The sequence below is a fragment of the Camelus dromedarius genome, chromosome 14 (assembly GCF_036321535.1).
Source record: "Camelus dromedarius isolate mCamDro1 chromosome 14, mCamDro1.pat, whole genome shotgun sequence".
Classification (NCBI taxonomy): domain Eukaryota; kingdom Metazoa; phylum Chordata; class Mammalia; order Artiodactyla; family Camelidae; genus Camelus; species Camelus dromedarius.
Genome location: NC_087449.1, coordinates 46,356,789 through 46,370,497, shown reverse-complemented (window position 1 = coordinate 46,370,497; position 13,709 = coordinate 46,356,789). Strand labels below are relative to the sequence as shown.

General features: G+C 38.2%; 1 pseudogene; it reads left to right on the top strand.

Moving 5' to 3' along the window:
* Window positions 1–187: 187 nt before the first annotated feature.
* Window positions 188–13,396, top strand: LOC105086982 (large ribosomal subunit protein uL1-like; annotated as a pseudogene).
* The last annotated feature ends 313 nt before the right edge of the window (window positions 13,397–13,709 follow it).

The window sequence follows — 13,709 nt, the reverse complement described above, 5'->3', positions numbered from 1 at the left end:
AAATATCTAGGGTTTCCAATCTGACATGTAAATAGAGCTCAGAAGTCATCACTCCTGTTTCACAATAAGAAAAAGCTGAACAAACTGAAACTCAACAATTCTTAGATCCATCAGAAAGCTGAAGTCGCAGGGTAAACTGTTGCCCTGCAAACTGGAGAGGCAGGCAGATAGAGAAAATCACCACTTGATGGGAGCAGAAGCCCAGGAGGAGAAGCCTGCAGCTGAAGCCAGCGCCAGCAGGGACACTTTAAACGGTAATTAACAATTTGCCAGACTCCATATGGATAAGTGTTGAGAGTTACAAACTCCAGGGGAGGGTCTACATTTCTGAGTTTTACTTCCAGTATCCCCACTAGGTTCTCACAGTGAGAACTGGAGACAAATCCCCTCCTGTGCTTCTGGCAGGAGCAGGGGATAAGTAACCATTTGGAAATACTTCCTTCTCTCTCTCTTTTCCCTAACAAGGCCTGTGCTCAAGGGAAACCATTTTGCCAGAGCTGGAGTGACTAGGGTTTTATGAAAGCCTAACAGACTTGGGAGAAGGAACATACCCAACTCAGGCTCAGTGAAAGATGGAGACCTGATCACAGGACCGTAGACGACTTCCTCTCCTTAAACCTTACCACCACCTCCACTGCGTTCCTGTAAAATAACGCAGGGTTACAGCCAGAAGGAATGCAGCCCAACCTTATCTGAAAAGTCTCAAGGGACACCCAAGACAACAAGAGAGACAAAATAAGGACACCAGAGGGAGATTTACCCTTTGACACAACAGCTACAGTAAACACAGCCTAACTCCTAGCCAGTTCAACATAAAACTGCAAAGTAAAGGCCAATCAACCTCAGTTTCTTTTATCTGATATCTGGGGTTCTCAGCGCAAGGCTCTCCTCGTTCCTGTGACCTCTAGCCATCCTTGGTGCTCAGCTGACCTCTGCCTGCTTTCCCTTTCCTGCACCACAGCCTGGAAACTCTCTCGGGGCAGTAGGCTGGGACAGTCCCAGGCCTCTTTTTGTTTGTTTCTCACGTCTCAGCAATCATTGTCCTCTGTGCCTTGAAAACCATTACGTCACATATTTGGCCTGGGTTTTGGTTACTTGTTTTTGTTTTAGCAGGAGGATTAAGCTGGTTCTTGTTGCTCCATCGTGGACATAAGTGGAAGACTTTTTAAATTTTGATACCTAGAAGATTCTTTAAACAGGTACTAGAGATGCCCCAATTTAAACGGTACTAAACATAATCGGGTCATCATCTGCAGAGTCCTTTCTTCCCAGCCAAGTAACATGTGGGTGACATTCTGCTCCTGCACAAACAGCTCCAGACCACTATACTATCTGAGCGAATTGATCTACTTTGCAGTTTTATGTCCTCTCCAACTGGCTCTGCACTCCATTTCAAATTTTGGGGGGAGGCAGGGAGGCTTACAAGTACCTGCCACTTCACTAGGCCATGATCTGGTCACCTCAAAAAGTTCACATTTTTAACACAGTCACACACACACACACATACACACACACACAGGGGGATTCATAAAACCAATTTGATGTGCCTTTATAAGAACCATGTTTAAAGCATTATGGGAACTGTGAGGAGCAATTGATTGATTCAAGGTAGTGGACAAGGGGAAGGGGTTGATAAATAAGGATTTGGAGAAGGTACCCAAACATAATGACACTTGAGGCAAACTTCTAAGAGCCAACAGAAGTTAGCTAGGTAGGACAGAAAAAATTCTCTGCAGAAGGAGCTGCCTTTTGGCATGAGCAAACACAAGGCAGGCACTCTTCACTGCAGCCCACCAAATCAAAGCAGCCCTGTTCCTTCTTTACGGCTTCTGTACGGCTTACAAACCAACTAACAAGCTTGCTAAATCTCCCTTTAAGCTCTTATTAAAGAGCTCAGAAGGCAAGACTTAGGGGCTTTCCTGTAAGAAAATTAAATGTAAGCATTTAATATATAACCTAATAAAACCTGTTTTGGAATGAACTGATTACTTGGATTTGGAGTATATTTTCAAATCAAGAAAAGCATGATTGTATGACAGAACTCATATTCACAAAAGACACTATTTGAGTTATCTTAAAAAAATACTTTTAGACCAGATTTTAAATATACTCTACCTATGTAAAGAATATATAGTCCATTATAAGCTTTAGAATTTAAACACCACTATAAATGAGATGGAATACAAATTGCTGCCTAACTAATACATATTCGAGGGATGAATTACATTCTAAAGGAGTCCAGATGTAGGGTACAAAAATATCTAGAAAAGTCCCCGACAGTTAACACTGACCAGTTCTGGGCCCTCTTGCCTGGGTTCTTTCTCTGCTTGTCCACTTGACTACTACGTAAACTCGGGTGATTTACTTCAGCTTTCCAGATTTCTGTTTTCCTTTTCATAAAATGAATATAATGTAAGAAGTACCTCATAATGTTGTTATGAGGATTAAACAGATTGATGCATGAAAAGCATTTGCTGAGCACACTATAAGGGCTCAACAAATGTTAGTTTTTTTTTAATCACAACCTACATGTTGCTACTGTCTTTCCACTAACTTATCAAGTTAGTTTAATTCTTCAGCAAAGAGAATTTTACTTGCCTTAAAGCAAGTAAAAACTTTTCTCTCTTCTTTCTTTTATTGTCTTAGAGCATTCGTTCCCAAACCTGGCAAGACATAATGCTATTCAGATAGATTCCCACGTCCTATCCCTGGAGATTCTGACTCAGTAAGTCTAGGGCAAAGCTAACAACCCTGTAGTTTTAAAAACTCCGCAGGTGATTCTGATGCACAGTCAAGCTTGGGAATCACTGTGTTGGAGAAAAACCTTCAAATCAATTGTGACCTCTCAGGTCTATTCAGTTTCTCTGAACATGAGCTGAAGAAACATTCTATGAAAACACTGAATGTAACAACTTGATGGTTGGCATCTGATACATTTTGTGGGTCTCAGTTTCCTCATAACCAAAAGAAAAGGCTTGGACTAGATGACATTTTATGGTTCGATATGCACTTAGAACGTGTTCTGAAGAAACCAGGCTCAAGTAATGGCTGTGCCAAACAAGACAGAGGGAGGAAGTAAATCAATGCAACAGAATAATCCAGAATAACCCCAGGATATATCCACACAAGTATGATCAACTGATTTTTGACAAAAGTGTGAAAGCAATTCAATATAGAAAGGACAGTCTTTTCCACAAATGGTGCTGAAACAATTGGTCAACCACATCTTAAAGATATAAAGTTCTTGTGGAATAAATGTATTACAAATATCTTCTCCCCCTAGGTGGTTTGCCTTTTTACTCTTATAATGGTTTCTTTTGATCAAAAGAATGTCTTAATTTTCCTTTAAAAAAAAAAAAAAAGACAGAGGGAGGAAGACCAGCAATGAAGGAGGAGGAGGGGGAGGGAGAGAAGACAGGAGACGGGGTTGGGGGGTGCGGGGGGTGCAGCGGGAAAATGAAGGAATGAGAATGAAAATCCACAAGAGAGGAGGAGTAGGAGATGACCACACTGGCTACCTTTTAAAAGGATGAACAGATTTGTCCAGGGAAGAAGACAAAAAAGGTAGAAGAGGAAAAATTACAAGCAGACTGTGGATGTATGAGACTGAAGGCACTGTACAGGGTGCAGAGGAAATTTAGGTTCAAAGGACAGGGAAACAAAATGAGTAATGAGAGAATGTAAAGGCTGGTTATGTGAAGAGGTCACAGTCAAAAAGACATAAAGCGAAAGAGAAAAAAACATGATAGGAATCAGAAAGCTGGAATAGCCTGACAGTGAAATAAAAAGGAAAGAGGAAGGAAGGAAGGAAGGAAGAAAAAAACAGAATCAAGTCAAACATATAAGTTTAATACAGTGTGGCAGGGAGGTATATAGCTCAGTGGCAGAGCGTGTGCTCAGAAGCACGAAGTCCAGGGTTCAATCCCTGGTAACTCCATTAAAAAATAAATAAAATTTAAAAAAATAATAAACCTAATTACCTCCCCCCAAAAAGATTAATAGTGTCACAGTTATATAAAACTGTGCCATAAGTAGATTTAAAAGCCTGCAAGTAAATGGAATAGGAAAATGTGTGCGAAAAGATGAACAAACTGGATCATGAAAAGGAAGACAGTTTAAAAGTTTTGTGAATTTCTTCTGGTTATTTTTTAAATAATTACTAGATCAAAGAAATAAAAGTTTGATGACTATGCATTGTATAACAAAAATGGAAAATACTGACATTTTTGAAAATTATAAAAAATTATATAAATTAGATTGAAAGTCATATATACAAAGGAAAAAGTAAATATTATTACCAAGGATTCTTTCATAGTAAGTATAGAAGAAAAACTTGCAATTTTTTTTTTAGAATCTGATTTTAAAATATTATAATCTAAAAACTTTAATAAGAAGATAAGAACAAGAAACTCTCAGTGACCAATCTGAATGAATGCATTTGGCAAAAATTTCTTAAATAGGACACAAAAAGTTCGAATAATTAAAAAAAACAATAAATTGTGCATAGTCAAAGTTTAAAATTTCTGCTTTTCAAAAGACTGTTATGAAAATGAAAAAATCAAGCCACAGACTGGAGAATATTTGTCACACATAACCAACAAAAGACTTGCATCTACAGCATATAAAGAATTCGTAGGGGGTGAGAAGGGAAAAATTTGGGAGTTTGAGATTTACAAATGTTAGTCACTATATATAAAAATAGATTTTAAAAAATGACTGTATAGCACAGGGAACTATGTTCACTATCTTGTAATAACCTTTAATAAAAAAGAATATGAAAACGAATATATGTATGTATATGCATGACTGGGACATTGTGCTGTACACCAGAAACTGACACATTGTAACTGACTGTACTTCAGAAAAAAGTTCAAAAAATTAAAAAAAAAAAGAATTCTTACCAACCAATAATAAGCAAACAATGTAATTTTTTAAAGTTTGCAAAAGATATAAATGGACTTCACCAAAGAAGATATATGGATGGCCAATAAGTACATGAAAAGATAGTCAAAACCATTAGTTATTAGGAAAATGCAGATTAAAAACTCAATGTGACAGCAATACACAGCTAACTAGAATGGTTACAATTTAAAAGTTGGCAAAATTAAAAAGTGTTGGCAAGGATATGGAGCAACCGGAACTCTCATATACTGCTGGTGGGAATATAAGATTGTATAAGCACTTTGAAAAATAGTTTGGCAGCTTCTTTAAAAGTTTAACATACACCTACCATATGACCCAGCCATTCTGCTCCTAGATATTTATTTAAGGAAATGAAAGCCAATATCCACACAAAAGACTTGTACACAGATATTCATAGTAGCTTCATTATAATAGCCCCAAACTGGAAACAATCCAAATGCCCATTGTACTAGGGTTCTCCAGAGAAACATAACCAGTAGGATATATATATGAATATATAAGATGAGGTTTATTATGGGAATTGACTCTCACAATTATGGAGACTAAGAATTCCCACTGCCAGCCATCTGCAAGCTGGAGAACCAGAAACCTGGTGGTGTGATTCAGTCCAAGCCCCAAATTCCCGAGAACAAGGGGAGATGATGGTGAAAGTCTCAATTCGAGTTTGAGGAATGAGGAAAGACTCCAAGGGAAAGAGAAGATGAATGTCCCAACACAAGCAGCAAATTCACCCTTTCTCTGCATCCTCTGAATAGAGAGTTCTATTCAGTCCCTCAAGAGACTGGGTAATACCTACCTGCACTGGTGAGGGCAATTTTTTTACTCAGTCTACCAATTCAAATGCTAATCTCTTCTGGAAACACTCTCACAGACACCAAAAAAATGTTGTTTTATTAGCTATCTGGGCATCCATGGCCCAGTCAGGCTGACAAATAAAATTAACCATCACACCCATCATCAGGTACATGGATAAACAAATTATGTTATATCCATGCAATGGAATACCTCTCAGCAATAAAAAGGAACAAACTACTGATACAACTTCATGAATAAATATCAAAATAATTATGTTAAATAAAAGAAGCTAGAGCAAAGAAGTAAATTTTGTATTATTTCATTTCTATGAAATTCTAGATGTGCAAACAAATATAGAGAAAGCATCTCAGTATTTTCCGGGGTGGGGAGAAAGGGATGGATTACAAAGAAGCAAGTGGAACTCTTGGGGATAATGAAAAAGTTCATTATTTTGACACAGCTCTGGTTTGATGGATGGTCACATGTCAAAGCTGATCAAATTACACACTTTAAATATGTACATTTTATTGTGCATCAGTGATATCTCAGTTAAGCTGTTGGCTGAACTAGTGACTCTCTGGCACTAGGAACCCTATAGACACTCAGGTCTATATTTTAGGGACAACTGACAAGTAATACAAGAAAATGTTTCATATCCAAATCATATTTCTTTTTTTTTTTTTAGAGGTACTGGGGATTGAACCCAAGACTTCATGCATGCCAAGCATACACTCTACCACTGAGCTATATCCTCCCCCTCAAATCAGATTTCTTAAAGACAGAATTGGTGGGTTTCATAGGTTTATTCCCCCAGAGTAGTGCCTGAGCCAAGGAATTGAATGTAAGTAGTTTATTTGGGAGGAAATCTCAGGAATCAGAAGTGAAGGTATGAGGAATGTGAAATAACAAAAGGATTTAATGAACTGGTCACCACACAACGAGCAAGTAGGGCTTAATCCTATGGGGACTCCAAGGAACCATGTAGACAGTGCCCTGGGACCGTCCCCGGGAAGAAAATGTGCTTGGCCACCAAATGCCACCGCTTGCCCCCCTCCAGAGACATTAATTCCCCTCACTTCTGGGCTGTGCCTCCAAATGGCAAGTGGTACCCTCAAGGCAGGAAAAAAGATACTCTCATATCCCTTGCTTGATGTGGGATGATAGCAGGTGCACGAGAATTTCCACCCAGATACCACAACTGAAATCAGCTCTTAGGGAACTGGAGTGAGAGCACACCATGGTTAAGAGCACAGGCCCAGAATCATTCAACCCCCCAGCTCCACCACTTTCTACCTGTCTAAGCCTGAGCAAATTTAGCTGTACTAAACTTTAGTTTCCTGGTCTATAAAAAGGAGATTAATATTAGTATCTATCATCACAGAGGAATCACAAAGATAAATTTAGATAATGCATGTCAAGTACTTAGCACAGTATTTGTCACATAGTAATAATCAGCCCAGTTATGTACTTTATTCACCACAGAAGATTCCATATAACTTCAACCACCCTCAAAAGGCAAAGATTGTTCATCACTAAGGATATTCTTAAAGAATGAACCATGGGCTCTGAAGGCAACTGCAAATCAAAGCATACAAAAATTAAACTTCTAAAACAGAGAAGAAAAAAAAAACCTGATCAAGGTGGTTAGTCTGAGAGGAAAATGGGTATCTGGATAAATAAAACAGGCTGAGTTTGTTTAAAACTAATCGTAATTCTTAAGTACTGTAAGGGAGCACATCTCAAAAGCTTTTCCAAAAACGTATCCTATCAGTTCAGTTTCTTGAGACTGAAATAAAAGAAAATGTGATTATAGGTAATGTGTTTCCAGCATATTTAAGAACAAAGCCATATTTAGTTTTCTAAAAAATAGGAAGTTCACTTTAACTGGTTGTACTAAAATACTCCATTTTAATGCCAACATTGAAATATAAGAGAACTTATACAATACAGCCATGCAAGTAAAGAAATTGTTCCAGTATGTTTATCTAGAAGTGAAGTAAGAAACTCGGTTACTCTCTTGTTCTAAATCATGAACATGTTAAAACTCTTCCTGTTTACTGACTTCTGACTATGTTCTGAATTCCCAGGATTTCTAGTATCTACCATAAGATACTAAATAACCAAACTTCACCAGATCTTCAAACATCTCAGGGTAGAGGAGGAATTTCCGGATACTCTTCACAAATTTAATACATCACTCTAATGAAGACACTGCCCCCTCTCTCCATAAAGCATCTTACTCAAAGGAGAGAGCAACAAGTCTCCAAAGTAATAATGTCCAGGAATGTTGGAAGGCTCGATACACGTGTCTGTGATACATAGTTATCTTCTTCAAGAGAAATAACTTCCCATGTAGTACTACAAAGGTAACATCATTTTTCTCTAGGTCTTGAAATTTTTCCTGCCTTTATTAAATAATGAATGATGTTTAAATAGTGGTTGTCTACAGGAATGGGACATAATAGACTCAGCCTACACTATTCCTTTTATAGGAAATTTCAACTGAAAAAAAGAAGGATAATTAGCTTCCGGTTCTCCTTCAAACAGCCAGTCGTGTTATTTAGTCTTGAAGAAAAATGAAGTGCCTTGTACTTTAGAATCTATAAACCCCTCAATTAACAAAGTCTCTATGAGGAAATCTAATTAGAAGTCAGAAAGCAAAAGTAATACATTTGTTCCAAAGTGACATTTCCTCAGAAACATGGAAATGTAGAGAATTAAACCCAATGCTCTAAGAACTACGTGCACAGAAATGAAGAGACAGGGCACAGACTTCAGAATTCTGTTTTACTTGGGCAAGTTTTCTTGGTAGAAGTTGGTGAACTGACAGATTAAATGTGCTCAGTAATGCGCAGTGTGGCATATAGAATAGCTGAGAAGAGCAATCCTTCGGTAAGCAGTTTTCCCCCGGTGAAAGACAATTGTACAATCAGAAGCAGAAACTCGGTTATTCATACTAGAAGGAGGAAAAACAGATTTAGACAGAATATGACTTTTAAATATAGGTCCTTTCTTTTGTAGAGCTTTTCAGTGTTCAATTTCATATTATCTTGTATATTATGTTCAGTGTTTGACTTTTGGACCAAATTCCTTAAGAATTAAAAAAATACAATATATTGCACTGAATATCTATACAAACTGGACATTTAAGCCAAAGTGATGTTATGTTCCTCCATCCTTTCAGTAAACTGTGCACTCAAAACCAGAAATGCTAGGAGCGGGGCACCTATGCCCCTGTTCTCCATTCTCAGTAAACCTGGTACATATCATCTTAAATCATGGTACTCAGCCCGAACTCGTCTTCAGAATGTTCACAACACAAATGGCATGGCTAACCACTACACAACCTGGAGTTAGTCTGGCAAATAAATCTTAACTTGCCACTTCTGCTTAATCACTAATAATTAGTAACCCTGTTCACAAAAACTTCAAAAGCCAAAACCTACAAATCCAATATTCTGAGTCTCATAAAAGAATATGTCATCTCAATAATTAAACAAACGCTTCCATATGTCAAGTACTTAAAATATGCCTGACCCATATTAGACAACACATAAATGTTTCTGTTTGATTATTGAGCACATGCCATGACAAGACACTATTCTAGGCAGGGGAAACAGCAGTAAACCAAAACATTTCCTGCCTTTATGAAGCTTCCTTTCTGGTGATGGAAGATTGACAATAAACAGAATTCGTAAGTGTTGGGCTCTACCTAGCAGTCCTGCAAGTCTTCTAGTTTCCCAGCTGTGAGACCGAAGAAAGAGCCTGGCAGCGGCGACAGACAACAGTTTATTGGACCGGGAATCTTACAGGTCTGAAGCAAAAGTCCTGGAGTGACACCCCACCATGTACAGCAGCAGAGAGCAGGTAGGATGCAGCAACAGTCTTTGCTACTCCGGGAGAAGGAGGCTACCATTTATAGGGTGAATTGATGTCAGGTTGGCTCATCAGTTACCAAGAAAACCAGCGGCTGGGGCAGGGGGCAAGCAGGTAGTTACTGATTAAGCCCTATGATTGAGAGGATTGGATCATCATGTGAGTAGGGTGTAGGTGAAATGCAGAGACTGGTCAAGCAGGGGATGTACAGAGAGCAAGGGAATGGCCATCTTGAGTGGCCTGACCATTCACTAAGTAAAGTATATACTTATTAGGTGATATATGCTTCAGAAAGAAACAAAGTAGGAGAGAAAAGTGGCAAGTGCCATATAACCCAGCCACTCCACTCTTAGGAATTTAGCCAAGAAAACTGATACATAGGTTCACGCAGACTTCAACGTGAATATTTACAGCAGATTTATTTATAATAGCCAAAAATTGGAAGCGAGTCAAATGCCCATCAATATGTGAATGAATTTTAAGAATTGTGGTATATCCATACAAAAAAAATACTCGAACAACAAAAAGGAATAAACTATTAATACACACAACAACATGAACGAATCTCAGATTATGCTGTGTGAAAGAGGCCAGACCAAAACAAACAAAAGAAGTTCATGCCGTATAGTCATTTATATAGAATTCTAGAAAACGCAAACTAATCTATCATGATGCAAAAGCAGATTAGTGGTTGCCTGTAGATTGGTAGAGGGAAAGGACAGTTATGGAGGGGCAGGAGTCAGGGATTGCTAAGGGGCACAAGGTACCATGGTGATGGCCATGTTCATTATCTTGATTATGGTAAAGTATCATGGTACATACATATGACAAATTTATAAGATTTATACTTAAAATATGTGCAGCTTATTGTATATCAATTACGCTTCAATAAAGCTTTAAAAAAATACATCATTTTCCAGTGTAAAATGGAGATGTGTGAATACTTGTAACTTTTTCCAACTTGTTCTGACATCTGATAAAACAAATCTATTGGATTCCAGCTCAGATAGAGAATTGGTACCAGATTTGCCCTTCTGCTATAAACAACTAAAAAACTGCAAAGTATATGAAACAACTGTTCTTACACTGCATGTTCGATTGCTAAGGCTGACATAACAAAATACCACAGAATGGCTAAAACAATAGAAATTTTTCTCCTAGTCGTGGAGGCCAGACATCCAAGATCAAGGTGTCAGTAGGTTTGATTTCTTCTGAGGCCTCTCTCATTAGCTTACAGGTGGGAACTTTTTGCTGTGTCTTCACTTGGACTTTGCACATGGCTTTTGTACTGCTTCCCCTTCTTCTAAGGATACCAGTCATGTTGGTTTAGAGCCTCATTCATATGACCTCATTTAAACTTAATTACCTCTTTAAAGGCCCTATGTCCAAATACAGTCACATTCTGATATGTATTAGGAATTAAGACTTTAATATATGAATTTGAGGGGGATACAATTTAGTCCATAACACGTTGGAAAACAGGCTATGCAGGACCATGACCCCTGAAAAAAAGGGTAGTAAATGAAGTGATCCCTACAGTTGTCATAGGTAGCTGCCTGGAGGCATTACCCAATCCACATGATAGGAAGGAGAACCCAACCAGAGCATAACTGTCTTGCTGCATTGAAGAGACAGAGATTGGTTTGAAGAGGCTAAAGCAGCTGGAATTTGTAGAACAGAGTACTAGAAAGGAGGAAGCTATGCAGAGAAAGAGATTTGCATAAAGGTCCGTTTGAATCCTGAGCAGAACACTAAGCTGTGCACGTATAGAATGAGATGCTACAAGATCAGACAAAGAACAATTATTGAAATAAAGAACAACACGGGAACTATAAGATAAACAGTTGCTGGAGCTTACACAGTCCTGGGAGATATTCATGTCCTGACTATCCAGAACAGAGGAACCTGTTAAACACCTAGGCATCTAGGAGAGACACTAGAATTAGCTCTGGAGAAAAAGGCTACTCTAGACTTGCTCTAACAAATCTCAGTGCTTGCTAAAACAAAACTAAATTACTCTTAAAAGGAAGATACTCAACAACATGATATAATACTGCCCAATATCCAATCAAAAATTACTAGACACAGGGGGTGGGAAGGGACAGACTGGGATTTCAAAATTTGTAGATCCTGACGGGCATATGCAGAATAGATAAACAAGATTATACTGTATAGCACAGGGAAATATATACAAGATCTTGCGGTAGCTCACAGCAAAAAAAAATGTGACAGTGAATATATGTATGTCCATGTATAACTGAAAAATTGTGCTCTATGCTAGAATTCGACACAACATTGTAAAATGACTATAACTCAATTAAAAAATGTTAAAAAAATTAACTAGACATGTAGAGAAGTAGGAAATTATGACCTAAACCAGAAGAAAAATCAGTTGATAGTAAAAAAACAAAACCCAGAATGATAGAGATGATGGAACTAGCAGACAATAATGTTAAAAATAACACTGTACCCATGTACATGTACATAAAGGAAAATGTGAACATAATGAGGAGAAAATATTAAGATAGAACTAATGGAACTTCTAGAGTTCTAGAAAAATACAGCATTTCCTTCTAGAAGATACAAGATTGTATCTTTTCTAGAAGAAGAAAATACAACATCTGAAATGAAAAATTCACTTTTTAGGGGTACAGGAAATCAGACACTGTAGGGGTAAAAATAAGCGAACTTAAGAACATAGCAAGATATACTGCTTCATCTTTAAGTTCACTGAAGCCCCAAGGAAAACAAAACTAATGCAAGAGACTTAGTGAGCTTGAGCTGTTGGATAATGTCAAGCAATCTCATTTACATGTAACAGAGTCCAAGAACAGGAAGGCAGAAAAAAAATCTCATTAAGTAGTGGACAGTATTAAAAAATGTAATGAAACTATAAATCTATAAATCTAAGAATTTCAACAAATATGAAGCAAAATAAAGCAAACAATCCCAAGGCATATCGTAATCAAGATACTGAAAAAGAGTAAAAGTTCCAAGAGATAAAGAGAAAAGCTTAGAAGCTTCTAGAGAGAAAAGACACATTATAATGGGAGAACAAAGGAAAAGGAGACAACTAATTTCCCATCAGAAATAATGCAGCCAACTCTTTTCTTGTTATTGCAGCGCAGGGCACCATTAGCAGCATCTCCTGCAATACCCTCTGTGAGGTAGTGTGGGAAGTCCTGCACCAGAACCAGCTCAGCACCCGAAGTTTTTGGAAACTGCAGATTGGCTTGAGTTGATCAGCTCGAGGCTGCAGATCGCCTTGAACTATGACCCTCACAAGGACAAATACTTCTTGGGCACCATCAGGCTAAATCCACTCCCTGCCCCAAGTTTTCCACATGTGTCCTGGGGGACCAGTAGCACTGTGATGAGGCCACAGCTGTGGATATACCCCATATGGACATCAAAGAGCTGAAGAAACTCAACAAGAATAAGAATCTGGTCAAGAAGTTGGCCAAGAATTATGCCTCTGTGGCTTCAGTCTCATCAAGCAGAACCCACGAATCCTGGGCCCTTGCTTGCTGATCCACAATGAGAAGATGGTGGCCAGAGTCCATGAAGTGAAGCCCACAATCAAGTTCCAGATGAAGAAGTTTCTAGGTCTGGCAGTGACTGTTGGCCACATGGAAGTGACAGATGATGGGCTTGTGTACAACATCAACTAGCTCTCAGTTTACTGGGGCCAGGGCTCTAGAATTGGTAGGACATCTGGGCCTGATACATCTAGAGCACCATGGGCAAGCCCAGCACTTATACTAAGGCATGGCTTAATAAACCCCAGTGCCACCATTTTTGAAAAAGATAATAGTAGTAGTGGTAGTAGTAGTAGCAGTAATACTGCAAGCATGAAAACAGTGACATGACATCTTTAAAGTGCTGACATATCAAAGTCATTATGACCCTTGTGCAAGGAAATGAAAATTAGTAAGTGAAGTGTAAATCTTCCAGGAAACCATGTGCAGAAATGGTCTAGCTACCAGATGGGGTAAAAGCAAATGAGTTTTGCAGTCTAGCATGAAGAAAACCTGTTTCTTGAAGGCAACAAAATATAAGATCATGTTATTTACAATCTTTTTTAAAAATTTGTTTTTATTTTTTGTGGGGGACGC